Source organism: Rhipicephalus sanguineus, unplaced genomic scaffold, assembly GCF_013339695.2.
Source record: "Rhipicephalus sanguineus isolate Rsan-2018 unplaced genomic scaffold, BIME_Rsan_1.4 Seq706, whole genome shotgun sequence".
Taxonomy (NCBI): Eukaryota; Metazoa; Arthropoda; class Arachnida; order Ixodida; family Ixodidae; genus Rhipicephalus; species Rhipicephalus sanguineus.
The window spans coordinates 28,712-42,214 of record NW_023615813.1 but is presented as its reverse complement, the minus strand read 5'-3'; the positions used below and the strand labels follow the sequence as shown (position 1 = coordinate 42,214).

At 42.0% G+C, this 13,503-nt stretch overlaps 1 long non-coding RNA gene across 1 annotated transcript; it reads right to left on the bottom strand.

The window, feature by feature from the left end:
* Window positions 1–256: 256 nt before the first annotated feature.
* Window positions 257–10,279, bottom strand: LOC119378150 (uncharacterized). Its single transcript, XR_005180940.2, has 3 exons — window positions 10,040–10,279; window positions 9,926–9,971; window positions 257–590 (listed from the first exon to the last, which is right to left on the bottom strand). It is a non-coding gene; the product is annotated as an uncharacterized LOC119378150 (long non-coding RNA).
* Window positions 10,280–13,503: the final 3,224 nt, after the last annotated feature.

Here is a 13,503-nt window from a genome sequence, read left to right as displayed (position 1 = left end):
GGTACACAGAAAGCACTGACAGCTTTCAATGCAGACCAGTTATAAAAAGCAGCTAAAACATGGCCAGTGTCTCCTCTTATTTTGACTCCTTCTCCATCTACCTTTGTGTCAGTGTCACAAAGATATCAAAGGTAGTGAAATCAAAGGGGGGAGGGGTGGCACAAGTTAGAGAGATACCAGTGAGATACTTGCCACAGATTGTGGTATCTGGTGTACACTGGCAAAGACATCATCGAAGTTGTCGCTGCATGTGTACACTGCATCCTACATACCTTGCTCCACACTGCGACACCAAGATGGGCAGCTATGAAAAATGGGCATGACCTGCCAGCCTCTTATGTGGATCCTACACTCTGGTGTGTGTGCCATCCTGCTCAGTCGCATGAAAAAACATGTCGACATGTGAGGGCAAAGCCGCTGCTGGTTGGAAACTAAACCAAGCATTCGATTTGGCATCTGCTTGCTGCTTCCATGGGAGTCTGCATAAGCCGCCTCTTTTCACTGGCCATCTTGGGAGTTGTCCATCACTCTGGCTAGCCATGCTGCTACATCCACCTCTTCGTTTCATACCGCTTTATGAAGGGATGTTCCTGCAACAATTCAGCCACACACCTCATAAGGTTGTTGCCTACTTTCTCCAATGTGCCTCTTGTGCACATTACACAGTACATAAAACTTGATCATTTTTATCGCACAGCAGTGACATAAAACATCAAACAAACTTGGTGCCTAACAACTACATTCCGCTCAAAACTACAACCCGCTCATTCGCAATTATGGCAGCGTCCTTGAAATGCTGCACAAGGCCACTGCGCAGTGACACCACATTCAGGAGAGTGCATCCTTTTGAGAAGAGAACGCTGTGATGGCTAGCACAAGCTGCAAGTTGAGCATACACTTTGGCATTGTTATTATTTTCCATGTCAAGTTCTGAACAAATGGTTGTGTGGAAATGAAGTCGCATTCGTGAGTGACATACGCATGCAGGTGCTGTGTGATAGGGTGCTGTTCTGACAGAAGGACCATGATGAGGAAGGTGTTTTGTTCACCAAATGAATAGAAGCTCGTCATACAAAAAAACTTGACTGCTTCGCTTCATTGTGAACCATGTGTGTGCAAAGTTTTCCGATATGGCTGATTATAAGCACTTTATTATGAGCTGCAGCAGGATTGCAAATGCTTTAGTTTAGTTTATTTTTATTTCGGACATAGCTACATAACATGAAATATGTCCACGAGGCAAGGCAAAAGGAGACTCATATGTCTCCTGATGAGGCCTTCACCCTGGACTTACACGTCGAACAGCAGGAGCCAATACAGAGAAAATAAGTACAATGCTCATTGCACAGCTGATATAAAAACATGAACAGTAAAAAACACATGGGACAAAAATTATACAAGGTTTACGTTGTTCGGGTTTAACAATTTTATAATGTTATACAAATATACAAATTACATAATTTTCACGTTCATAGCAAATAATTGTATATTTCAAGGAGGCAGGAAAAGTAGCTTTACTTGTTTTTTAAAGCGAGACATACTTGAGTTCTGATTGGCCAATTCGATTAGGGATGGGTATGCATTCAACAATGAAATAATCTGATAATCTATAGTTTTAGTATCATATTAGTTCTTGGTCTTGATCCGTCAATGAATAGTGCGAAGGTCATATGCCACTTGTCTGTTTAGATATTTGTTTGAGAACATGGTACGATCGTGTTTGAATTCGCGGAAAATCATTGTTGCCAAAGAAAGCTGATATAACACTGAGAATGGTGGTACGTTCAGAGTTTTATACAGAGAGTCAATTGATGGGGGAGGATGGGAAGAAATCATTTTTAGGCTCCTTTTTTGTAGAGAGGAAACACGTTCAGCATCCGTCTTGTTGCACGTACCCCATACTAGGTGACAATATGTTAGGTGGGAGTGAATAAAAGCGAAGTACAATTGTTTTCTAACGTGCAACGGCAATAAAATTTTAGCCTGTATAACATACCAAGAGATCTAGATGGCTTAGCATGAACATAATTATGTGCTCAGAGCAGCTGAGGTGAAACCTAAAAAACTCCCAAGAATCGGCAAGAGTTGACTGGCGTTATATATTGTTGTTGATACTCAATTTTACGTTATGAAGAAGTGGTTATTTTTTGGACGAAATATTACGTACTGTTTTCTTTATGTTTAAGTTTATTTCGTTCACATTGAGCCAGGTATGAAGTTCGTTTAGCCAGATATTAGCACGCTGCTCTAATGAATTTTGATCTGGACCAGAAAAGAAAACGTTAGTGTCATCGGCGTACATAGCAATGGCGGGAGTAAAAGAAATGTTAGCAATATCATTAATATATAAAAGAAAGAGCAAAGGACCCAAAATAGATCCCTGTGGGCCCCCAAAGTTTATGTTACCTAAGTCTGACTTTAATTCGTGAAACTGTGTATATTGCATTCTGCCTTCGAGGTAACTACTCTTTAATAATGTAAGGGCCAGTCCACGGATACCATAGTCGTTAGCTTTTGAAACAAGATTTGGTGTTTGATCGAATCAAACGCTTTTCGAAAGTCAGAAAAATTCCCACTGTAAAATATCGCTGTTCGAAATTACTAAGTATCTTTTCTTTACCTGCAGTAGAGCAGATTCCACCGATTTTCCAGATTGAAAGCCATACTGGTGTTTCGAGATAATCTTTTTAACTTGAATAAAATCATACAATCGTTTATAAATAATACGCTCTGCAATTTTTGAAAAAAGCGGCAGTACCGATATTGGTCGATGATTATTGAGGTCATTTTTACTGCCACCTTTATGAATGACAGTAACACGCGCAACCTTAATTTCTCAGAGGAAAATGGCAGTCTGCAACATTCTGCTGCAGATATAAGTTAGTGGGCCAAAGATGTCGCAGATAGCAGCATTAATCGGCGAAACGCTGATTTCATCGTAACCGGGCGAGCACGTGTCTTTCAGTGCGAGCACGGTAGATGCTATCTCTTCATCTGTAGGTGTTAAAAACATGGAATCCTTGTAGGCTGTGGGAATGTAGGAAATAGCAGATTTCGAAGAATGCTTTAGCCAAGGAATTGTAGGGGAAGCTTGCATGCTGCTTGTTCATCCATTTCATGTGTACCAAAGCTTCACATGCGGCAAGTCAGACTAAGACGTGTGATATGCTAATTAATTGCATGCAGCAGATTCACACTGTGTGTTTCCTGCTTAACAACAGCCTCCAGCCATAAGTTGTGACAATTCACTTATTTTATTATGGGGTTCATTTTACTTCAAAAGCATTCTCAGATATTCAAGTTTGCCTAGCTACTCTTATGACCAAACCGCTCCAGAAGTAAAACAGTAAATTATAGTCAAACCACTAAAACAAGTAATGAGTGCCTGCAACCACTGTTCTGAATGGATGCCTTTACAACACTGTGGTGCTCCTAGTGGCTGGTGTTGGCTCTGCATGATTTGGTGGAGTTTTAAGACTAGCAAAAGCTAAGGACTCTGGTAAATAAAAGCAGCACAGTGCATTCAGTATGACACCTGTTTCGAGAAATGAGGAGCTGGGAGACTCCACCACAGCTCGGTGGCTTGACATTCAGTCAACAATCCTTGAAGGCAGGATTCACGGATGGTGGTGCCACTGAGAAGCTCTATTTGAAATGAAACCACTCGGAAGCACTTCCGGACATTATTACAGCCTAAGCACAGCCACCGAAATGACATGGATGGGTGGTTTTTTCAGAAGTCAATCAATCTCAAAAGTTTTATGGCACAAAGGAGTGAGCAATCCATTCTTGAGCAATCAGTCTTGGATGCAGTTTCACTTTTGTGATACACTGTCTTTCTCAGCATTGTTGGTCGCAATTTATACGACCAACAATGCTATAGGCACTACGCAAAAGTAGCAATGGAGTGAGACACAGCACAAGACAAGAAACACTGTCACAGATGCATTCACCGGAGAGTTACACGAGATTTTGTGGAAGTGAAAGTATCCCTTGATGTGACTGCACTAGAATACCACCTAAGAAGAAAAGCACTTCCTCAGATTTCAATGATGAGTGATCCCACTTCTGAATTGGTATTCCTTAAATAAATACCCTCCCCCCCTCCTACTGTGAAGGAACTCGCAAGGTGACAACTGCAGCTTGCACACTGCATTTATGCCAAAGAACAGGATTCGTGGCATTCATGCAGAAAATAAAAGCATGTAGTATGCATTTGTTTATGCTTTATTGATACCCTCAATAATTCCACATTCGGTTAATTAGAGCATCTTTCGAGTCTTGTGAAATCCAAGTGAAAGACATTTCCTGCACTACAGTTTGAGGGTAGAATTTTTTTTGCGAAATGCACTCCAAAAATGTGTATTTTTTTTATTGCTGAATTAAATCTTCAGAGGATTCCATTTCAGACACAAATTGCCTAAAATTTCTTGCATGACCGTAAAGGGACAAATCAAAATCATTTTTGTTGTTACATACACATGGTTTACTTGTGAGTAACATCAAGCAAAATCCTGGAAAAAAAAAACACTTATACAATTTTTTATAAATAAAAATTATGCATTGTATTAAACATAGCTCACAGACATACAAAAATAAGCACACCAGAGAACTTTTCCACTAAAAAATGCTCTTGCTCTAACACAAAAAACTTTTCAGCGTGTGATAGTGGAGATGTCGCTCCATCATCATCCAAGGCTGAACTCGTAAGTAAATCCTTGTCTGACGAACTGACATCCAATGAATCAGATTCTGATTCACCACTTGGGGAATAGTCCACATCGGAAGAATTGCCGCTCGACTCACTAGCAGCAGAGCAACCGGCGCGCACTTCTATAGTGTAAGCGAACTGCGTGAGTAAGCGAATGGAAGTAAACTTGCATGGTTATGGCCAGTCCAGAAAGCAAAATGAGTGAAGAAACTAATAATCCCTTGTCTAATCACCAACGAGACTGAGTTAGTTTTTCTGAGTTCCCAAAACAGGAAACGCAATCACGGCGGCATCGTTCGCGTAATTTAGTGCCGCACAGAAACAGATTTAATCTGTTTCCAAGGGGCAATAAACGAGAGAGTAAAAGTGGTCCCCCTTTGAGAGATTAGAAACCAGACAGCTATCAGCTTTGTGGGCACGAGAAGCAATAACCACACGAAGGACGAAAGGAAAACGAGCAAGCGAAAGCCGGTGCGCCAATTTGGAGGGGGGGGGGGGGGGGAGGAGGAGAAAAGAGATTGGTGTGACACTAGCACGTGCAAAGCAAGAGAAATGATCAAAAAAGGCACACGTTTTAAACATACAGGTAATGACGTACATGTACAGCATAAACCCTTTGGTGCACATTAGGTTATGCCATACATGTACGGCATCACCTAATAGGCACCAAAGGGTTTTCGCCGTACATGTACAGCATAGCCTGTATGTTTAAAACACGGGCCTTTTTCTATCATTTCTCTTGCTTAGCGTGTGCTGCCACAATTCGGGAATACATGAAATTTTTTTCATGCGCCGATGTCTCTCCGTTGTTTTTCTTTTTTGCTGCCCAAGCGGCGCGTCAGCTATCGCTTGCCCATCAGTGCATGTTCGCGGTGTGCTGGTTTAAAACGTGCACCTTTTTCTATCATTTCTCTTGCTTGGAATGTTCTGCCACACTTGGGGAATACAGTATAACCTCGTTACAACGGATCGGCTTACAACAGAGATTCGGATACTACAGACCAATTTGCGGCATTATGCCAACCTCCCTATCTCTTCTATTATTTGAGCTTCGTTTACAACAGATTCTGGTACAACGGACATTCGGATATAATTGACTAAAATGTGAGGCCAGCAAGGTGGTCAGGACCCCTTTACAACGGAGATTCCAAATGCAATAACTTCAGACTTCAAACATTGCTTGGCATACTTTCGGGACGGGAACAGTGCACCGGATATAGACGTACCGATTCAAGAACAAAGGCCGCCAATCTCCTGTCTGTCAATGATCAGTTATGCCTAGCTGCGGCGACAAAAATCGGCGCGCAGCGTGCTTGGTCTTGCGGTTTGGGGCGCCGACACGCGAAATTACAAGCTGCTGCCATTGCTGCTCTGAGCGGTCGCTGCACGGTGAGCTTGGCCGGGGGGGCTACGCTGTCAAAGCGTAAATTGCCCATCCGCAGTTCTGAGGAGCCAGCGGGCGATGTGATTCGTTGCTTACGACGGAGCACATTGCGGCTTCTTCGCTTTCGCACGTCGCCTAGCAAGATGTTCGTGCCCTCAAAGTTCGGATTCATCTCGTACGTGGGTGCCGTGAACGTAGTTAGGCCTAGCCACGACTTCGAGCAGAAAGCTCGGCTGCGATGTGCGTGGCCGCGGTGCCCGATGTTTCAGAGTACGTCATGCTCGATCGCGAGTACAAAGAGTTTTCCCTGGATGGTCTTCGTCACGAGGTCCGAAGTGGATGAGCAGAACCTCTAACCGCGGGTCCAACGAGTCAACGCCATTACAGTCGGTCCGAGACGCGCGTCTGCAATGTTCGTGATGAGTGTGGCATGATATTGTACTCTGACGATTGAGTTTCCACTTGAAGCTGCCAAAGTAAAGCGTAATTATATTCTAAATGATCGTTGACCAGTGAACACAGAATGCGTCACTAAGTAGCGCGATTTTCGAGAGCCGTGACCTCGCAACTCGCAAGCAGCAGGCGACGCTCTTCTGGAGCGAGCACTGGTCCAATGGCGAGACGTGCTGGAGCAAAATGGCAGAAGCAGCCAATCAGAGGCCTCAAAACGAACGTCAAACGTTTCCTTCTTGTACGCTTGTTTCTGAATGGAGGAGCTAGCTGAAGCGGGGAAATTGAGTATGGAGAAATGCTCTTTCCGACGAGCCTAGAATGGCGGCGCCCCTTGTGCCGTTGCGGAGCTATAATTTTTGAAAAACGCTGTTTTTGTATTTTTTTGCCATTTCTGCATCAATTTTTGCCACCTCGGCAGGTGACCAGATTTTTTACAGCACTTCTATGTAGTTTTCAGTGAAGATATTTTGGAATCAAATAGAAAAGGGGCTACAGAAACTGAAACTAGGACTTTCAGCAAAACTGATTTAAAAAAAAATTTTCCGCGGCAAGAAAGCCGCGTCCCCCATTAAGAATAAATCTGTTCTTTGACCACGTTTGTGACTCGTGTAATTCTCTTCGGTTATAACAGACCCATTCAGCGTTTACATAAAAGTCTGTTGTAACAGTACTTGGATTTTACATACTCCCTTTACAACAGACCAAAATCCTCTTCACTATAAAGGTCTGTTATAATGAGGTTATACTGTACGTGGAATTTTTTTTCATGTCAATGTCTCTCCGTTGATTTTTTTCTTTTTGCTTTCCAAAGCGGTGTGGCAGCTTTAACTTGCGCATCAGAACGCACGCACACAGTGTGGCTGGTTTCGGTTTCGTCCTTCAGGTGGTTATTGCTTCTGCGCCCGCAAAGCTGATGGCTGTTTGGTTTCTAATCTCTCAAAGGGTAACCACTTGTGACTCTCTCGTTTATTGCTCCCTGGGGCGCAATTACATTTGTTTCCATGCAGCGCTAAATTACACTAACGCCGCCGCCATGGTTGCATTTCCTGTTTTGGGGAGCACGAACATTTTTACCAGAAAAGTACTCTGGTGCACTTATTTTTGTATGTCAGTGAGCTATGTTAATACAATGCATAACTTTTATTTGAAAAAAAAATCGTATAAGTGTTTTGTTTTTTTAGGATTTTGCTTGATGTTACTACGAATAAACTTACTATGGTCGAGGCTTGGGCTAGTTGGTTCATGGTTGAACTTGGCAAAAAACAGCGCAAGACTGAGACAGGACACAAGACGAAGAAGGCCCGACAACAGCGCTAAATTACAGCTTTTCTTTTTTTTTTCTTTTGCTGTTGTCGTGCCTTCTTCGCCTTGTGTCCTGTTTCAATTTTGCGCAGTTTTTTTGCCAAGTTTACGAATAAACCATGTGTATGTAAAAACAAAAATGATTTTTGTCACTTTACGGTCATGCAAAAAAATTTTAGACAACTTCTTTCTTAAACAGAATCGCCTGAACAACTTATTTCAGCAATAAAAAAATTAGACATTTTGGACTGCATTTCACGAAAGAATTCTACCCTCAAAGGGTTAAAACTCGATCTAACGAAACCCAATTTATGAAGTTCCCGAACTAACGAAGAAATTTCCATTCCCAGGCAAGAAACCATATGTTTTCATTAACTAAAGGTGTGCGAATATTCGAAAATTTCAAATAAAGAATTGAATAGTGTATATTAGAAATGGCGAATATTTTTTGAACAACAGGCGCCTATGAAAAAACATCAAAGAAATGAAATGCTGGAACAGAGAAGGGTAACGTTGCTTGTGATGCAAGCAGCCTAAGGTTTTACGGGACTATTGACTAGCACACAGGATGAAGGCATTTTTGTTTAAAAATCCAGTGTCGTCAAAGTGACAGAGTCATCAATACGCTATCTTCATAATTACATTCATGATGATGTTGACTAATGAATATTGTTTAATGTTTATATATCAGTTTTATTTAAAAGGTGTTGACAAAGTGCCAACTGAAATACTGTAGTCACTGCTGTGTTTCAACCTGCAGTTACAAAACATTTCTAAAGCCCTATCTGCTGCTGTATACAAGCTCATAATAATATCTGGGGTTTAACATCCGAAAACCACGATATGATTATGAGAGACACCGTAGTGGAGGGCTCCGGAAATTTCGACCACCTGGGTTCTTTAACGTGCACCTAAATCTAAGTACATGGGCCTCAAACATTTTTGCCTCCATCGAAAATGCAGCCGCGGCGGCCGGGATTCGATCCCGCGACCTTCGGGTCAGCAGTCGAGCGCCATAACCACTAGACCATTGTATACAAGCTCGCTTCAGTTTTCATAATTGTGGTACGTTTTTATCAGCTAAAAGTAATCGTAACATTCCTTTGTTAAAACTTGTGAATATTTGTTTCAAGTGAAATGTTGTGGAATTCTTGGGTTGTTTCAAAAATGGTTGCATTACCATTCTAGAGCTGCTTTGAAAATGGTTGCCTTAATATTAGAAAAATGAACAGTATTCAATTCGTATTCTCATTCGATTCGATGTCATCGCTATTTGATTATATTCAATTCAGTTCTAAAATTCACTATTCGCACACCCCTACCATTAACCCGATTTCACAAAACTTGACACAAGACCCATATAACGGTTCTCCTGAATAAAAAAAAAAAAAAGCATAGATTTCCTTCAAATTTTGGCACAGACTAGCTTTTTTTCGAGCGTGCACTCTAACTCTACCGCGTGAAAATATTCAGCTGCCCTAGTCATGACCATAGTTATTTTGACAAGGCTGCCCATGTGCCCATGCACGAACAATGGACTCAATAGTCGGTAGCGCTCTTACATACCAGATGTGCTAGGGGTGGAGGTAGTTTATTACCCCTGTAAATGCTGCTACAGAAACACCACGGTGGTTGCTTTTGTTATTTCATGCCTTATGCGACAGATGGCAATGGCATTGATCATCTCATTGCAACCTGCTTGCTTGGCTAGTGCAATCACTGCATTTGTTCTCCCCTTCTCTGTATATCAGCAGCCTGGCATAGCTTTACATGACCGTCAACCTGGCCTGCATCACCCGTACATGGCATGTCTGGGCCATGTCTGGGCCATGTCTGGACCACCCTTACAAACTTTTCAGACGTTTAGGTGTTTGTTAGCGTCAAGAATAATGCCATGATAGCTTTTGGGTGACACTTCGTTACAATCAGATTTCTAAGGATGGAAAAATCCATTCTCGATTTTACGAACACCCTGATTAACGTAATATTCCTGAGTGGTAATCACTTCGTTAAATCGAGTTTCAACTGTATGCCAATATTTTACCCTGCTGACAACATGAGAAAACTACACTCACCAGAAGTTTCTTGTACTTTGGCCTCTTGTTGTAGTCTTTTGTGAGGCTGAAAAAGAAGCAGAGAACATCAATACCAAATTTCAACTCCAGTTACACAAAATAACATTAACTCACCATTGCCTGACAAAGGAGCAGAACTCCGATGAAAAAGTGCCATCATCAGGCAAAGAAGGGGCTCATCCTGAAGGACTCTGCTTAGAACTTCAAAGTCAGTTTTACAATCCTGATAAGGAAACTGGCCAGTGGCAAGCTCAACCTGCAGGAAGAAGGTGGCAACTGTCAACTACACTGCAACAAGATAATCGCAAATGATGGCACAAGCTAATTTTTGTCAACATACACACATTGAACGAGGTTCATGATAGTCATGGAAAAAATTCAATGGTATAAGGACTTTCAAACATTCCAACGGTATATTGCGAACTCAAAAAACAGAACACACCCCGCCAAATGTATATGCTTTTGTTTCTGGGACACAAACGAAAAAGGTGTAAGAAAGCATCAAGAACAATCAAACCGCACCCCTAATAACCATAGACTTTTAAATGTCAAAATATGTAAACAGATGACCAGAGAAAAATCTAAGGAGCTTAGCCAAAACTAAAATTGAAAGATTTTGAGAATACTACCATGAAATATAAAGTTTACAAAGCCTTGAAAATGGTACTGAAATGGCAACCAAATGCCGGTTTTTCAAATTCCTGCAAACACTTGCTAATACTGTGACTTCCAGATTCATTTAACACTGCATTTAACGAATTATTGGTTATATAATTGAAAAAGCCCCTTCGAAATCTGATCCAAAAGTACAGGGCTCGTACACACCGACATCAAACACCCACACACTGACGCATTCGATATATGAAACACTGCACCAAACTGAAAACCAGCAAGTGCATTTCTCTCTTAACACTGATGACCTTTCGCCCATGTTTCAAGAGTTGTGGACTCTTTGTGTGTGCATAGGTTAAAAAGGAGCGTAGTTGCATTGCTTTGGTAGGTTGTGCAACGCATGGAAACTATGTTTTTCAAATAAGGCGACAGTCAGATGCCAAAAAAAATAGTTGAATACCAAAGCGATGTGTGCATTCCAGTGGTTGTCCACTCACTACCAACGTGCAGGTCCCCCAAAAAAGAATATCCTTCAAAATATCTGCATGGTTTGTGCAGCTTTTCACATTGCTTTCAAATATGTCATTACTTTCCTGTAACTTACATTCTTCCCAAGATAATTAAAATTAAAGTTTACCCCTTCATTGTTTATGACCATGGCAGAACAAAAAAGTGCTTTAAAAATGACATTGTATGAAATGTAAACATAGACTCATGATAAAGATTGAATACTATAGCAAACAGGGGGGACGGGTGTGAGGGGTAATTCTGTAATCATTTACAGCGAATACTTCACTTTGAAAAACACTTGCATTCCAGTTACAATTCTGACAATCAGCTAAAAGGCTTGTACTCAAGATTCTGCTCCCATACTTGGATTCTCTATATTTACATTTTCCATTGCAAAAAGAATTATTGGTGTACCTGCCTCAGATGCAAAGATACATAGGTCTCAAAATTGAATGGTCATAAATTATATTCTGAGAAAAGTGCAAAAAAGAAATACAGCTCAGCCCATTTATAACGTAACCGCTTACAGTGCAGGACCGGCTAAACGCAGTTTTTTTCTGACTCCCGTTTACCTTCCCACTGAACTCCATGTCTATGCATACCGCTTATGGTGCATTCAGACAACAGACAGAATACGGATTTGTCCTGGACGAGGACAACTAATCTGCGGACGATCCGCCAGCACGTGCATCCATCTGACGAAGGGGTCTAGCGGGATGACACCAGAGAGCCGGATTACCACAAGACCGGTTTAAGAACATTAAACAACATGGAGGCAGACAGAACACGACGCTCAAGTGTCGAGCATTGTTGGAGGACTGTAATTTGTTTCGGTAAAAACGGTGTTGTTGGCAGAAGGCTGGATGGGAAGAAAACCTGCTATAAAGAGCTGCTGAAGACTACTTGCTGCTGTCGCGTGTGGGGTCCCGCATACAAAGGGAGGATATAGCAACGTGCCTGTATACGTGAGCAGATTTTTTTTCTTTTACGGATAACAGGTACCGACTATGCGCATTCCACTGCTGCACATTATGTTTCCATCTTTTTGTTCGTACCTTTACCTTAAATTCAGTGTTCAAACACGGGCCGTATACGGTGTCGCAGGTACGCGGACGTTAACTGTTCAACATTTTACAAGTTTAAAGCGGATGCAAATTTACATCCCAGTCACTGCCTCGATTGTCAGAATCGTGTGGCTGCTTGTTGGACATGTTTTGCCCCCGTGCAGCTTTTAAGGAATGTTGTTTAGGTTATAGTGCGGTACTGCTTCTAGTGCGGATATTCGCGACCCCGGTGACTTACATTATAAGTAGTCTACGCTGTAGCACACTATTTATATATAACAAGTAGAATGTGCATATTTTGCAATGCCTATACCGATAAGACACCAGGAATATATAATGTGACTGCTGCTTAATTAAAGGGACACTAAAGGCAAATATTAAGTCGACGTTGATTGTTGAAACGGCGGTCCAGAAAGCTCGTAGTGCTACTTTATGCCAAGGAAGTGCTTATTTTGAAATAAAATCCCGTTTTAGTGGTCCGCATCGCGTTAGCGCACTTCAAATCACCCGCCTGAAAGCGGTATTTCGCACGTCACTGTTGCTGTGCCCAACGTTGCCCGCCTTTACTGCGTGGCGGCGTGCACCATTTGGGCATCCGGCAACATCACATGCATGCGGTAGTTTGTCGAAGACTTTCACGAGCGTGCAAAACACACGCGGCAGTACACGATAACGAAACTACCACTGAGACGCGACCGCGTGAGCGAAGCAGAGCGCCGGGCGAAGCGCAGTTCGGCGAAAACGGAACTTTTGAACCAAGCGCGCCGTTCCCTATGGCAACGCCAAAGAGGTTCTTTTTTCCATGAATCAAACAGAAACGAACAAGCAGTATTTTTATTACGTTTCTTGATGCACAGAAGGTTCTTTTTTTTATTGCAGCTAGTTTGATTACTAGTGATTAATTGTATTCAGACTCTCCCACGTCATCGGGATCACTTCCAAAATGTCCCACTCGTGGCGCTCATTGTGTGATACATTTAGCTTAATTTCTCAGTAAGTAGGGCACTGCTCTTGATAATACTGCCGTTTTAGACGTCTACATTGAGCTTTCACTGTGACATAAATTGTTATTTGCCTTTAGTGTCCCTTTAACACTGTACTGGCCCTTATTTAGTGCAAGCTGGACACTCTTGGCTGCAGCATGCTTGAGATTGGACACAGCTGCTTGGTGCAGGTCCCCTGGATTGAGTTCCACCAAGATACCTAATGAGGTTCTCAAATTGCCACAGTGACTTCATTACTGCCTAAGACTCTGCAGTTTCAACCGTAAATAGCGAAGCATGCTGTTTCTTAGACGCCAAAGCCCAAATTAGTGAACGAAGGCTTTCATTTATGCCGTTGAAATTCCTAGAAGCTCTCTTTCCGATAAGGTGCTCATAAATTTGTAGCAGA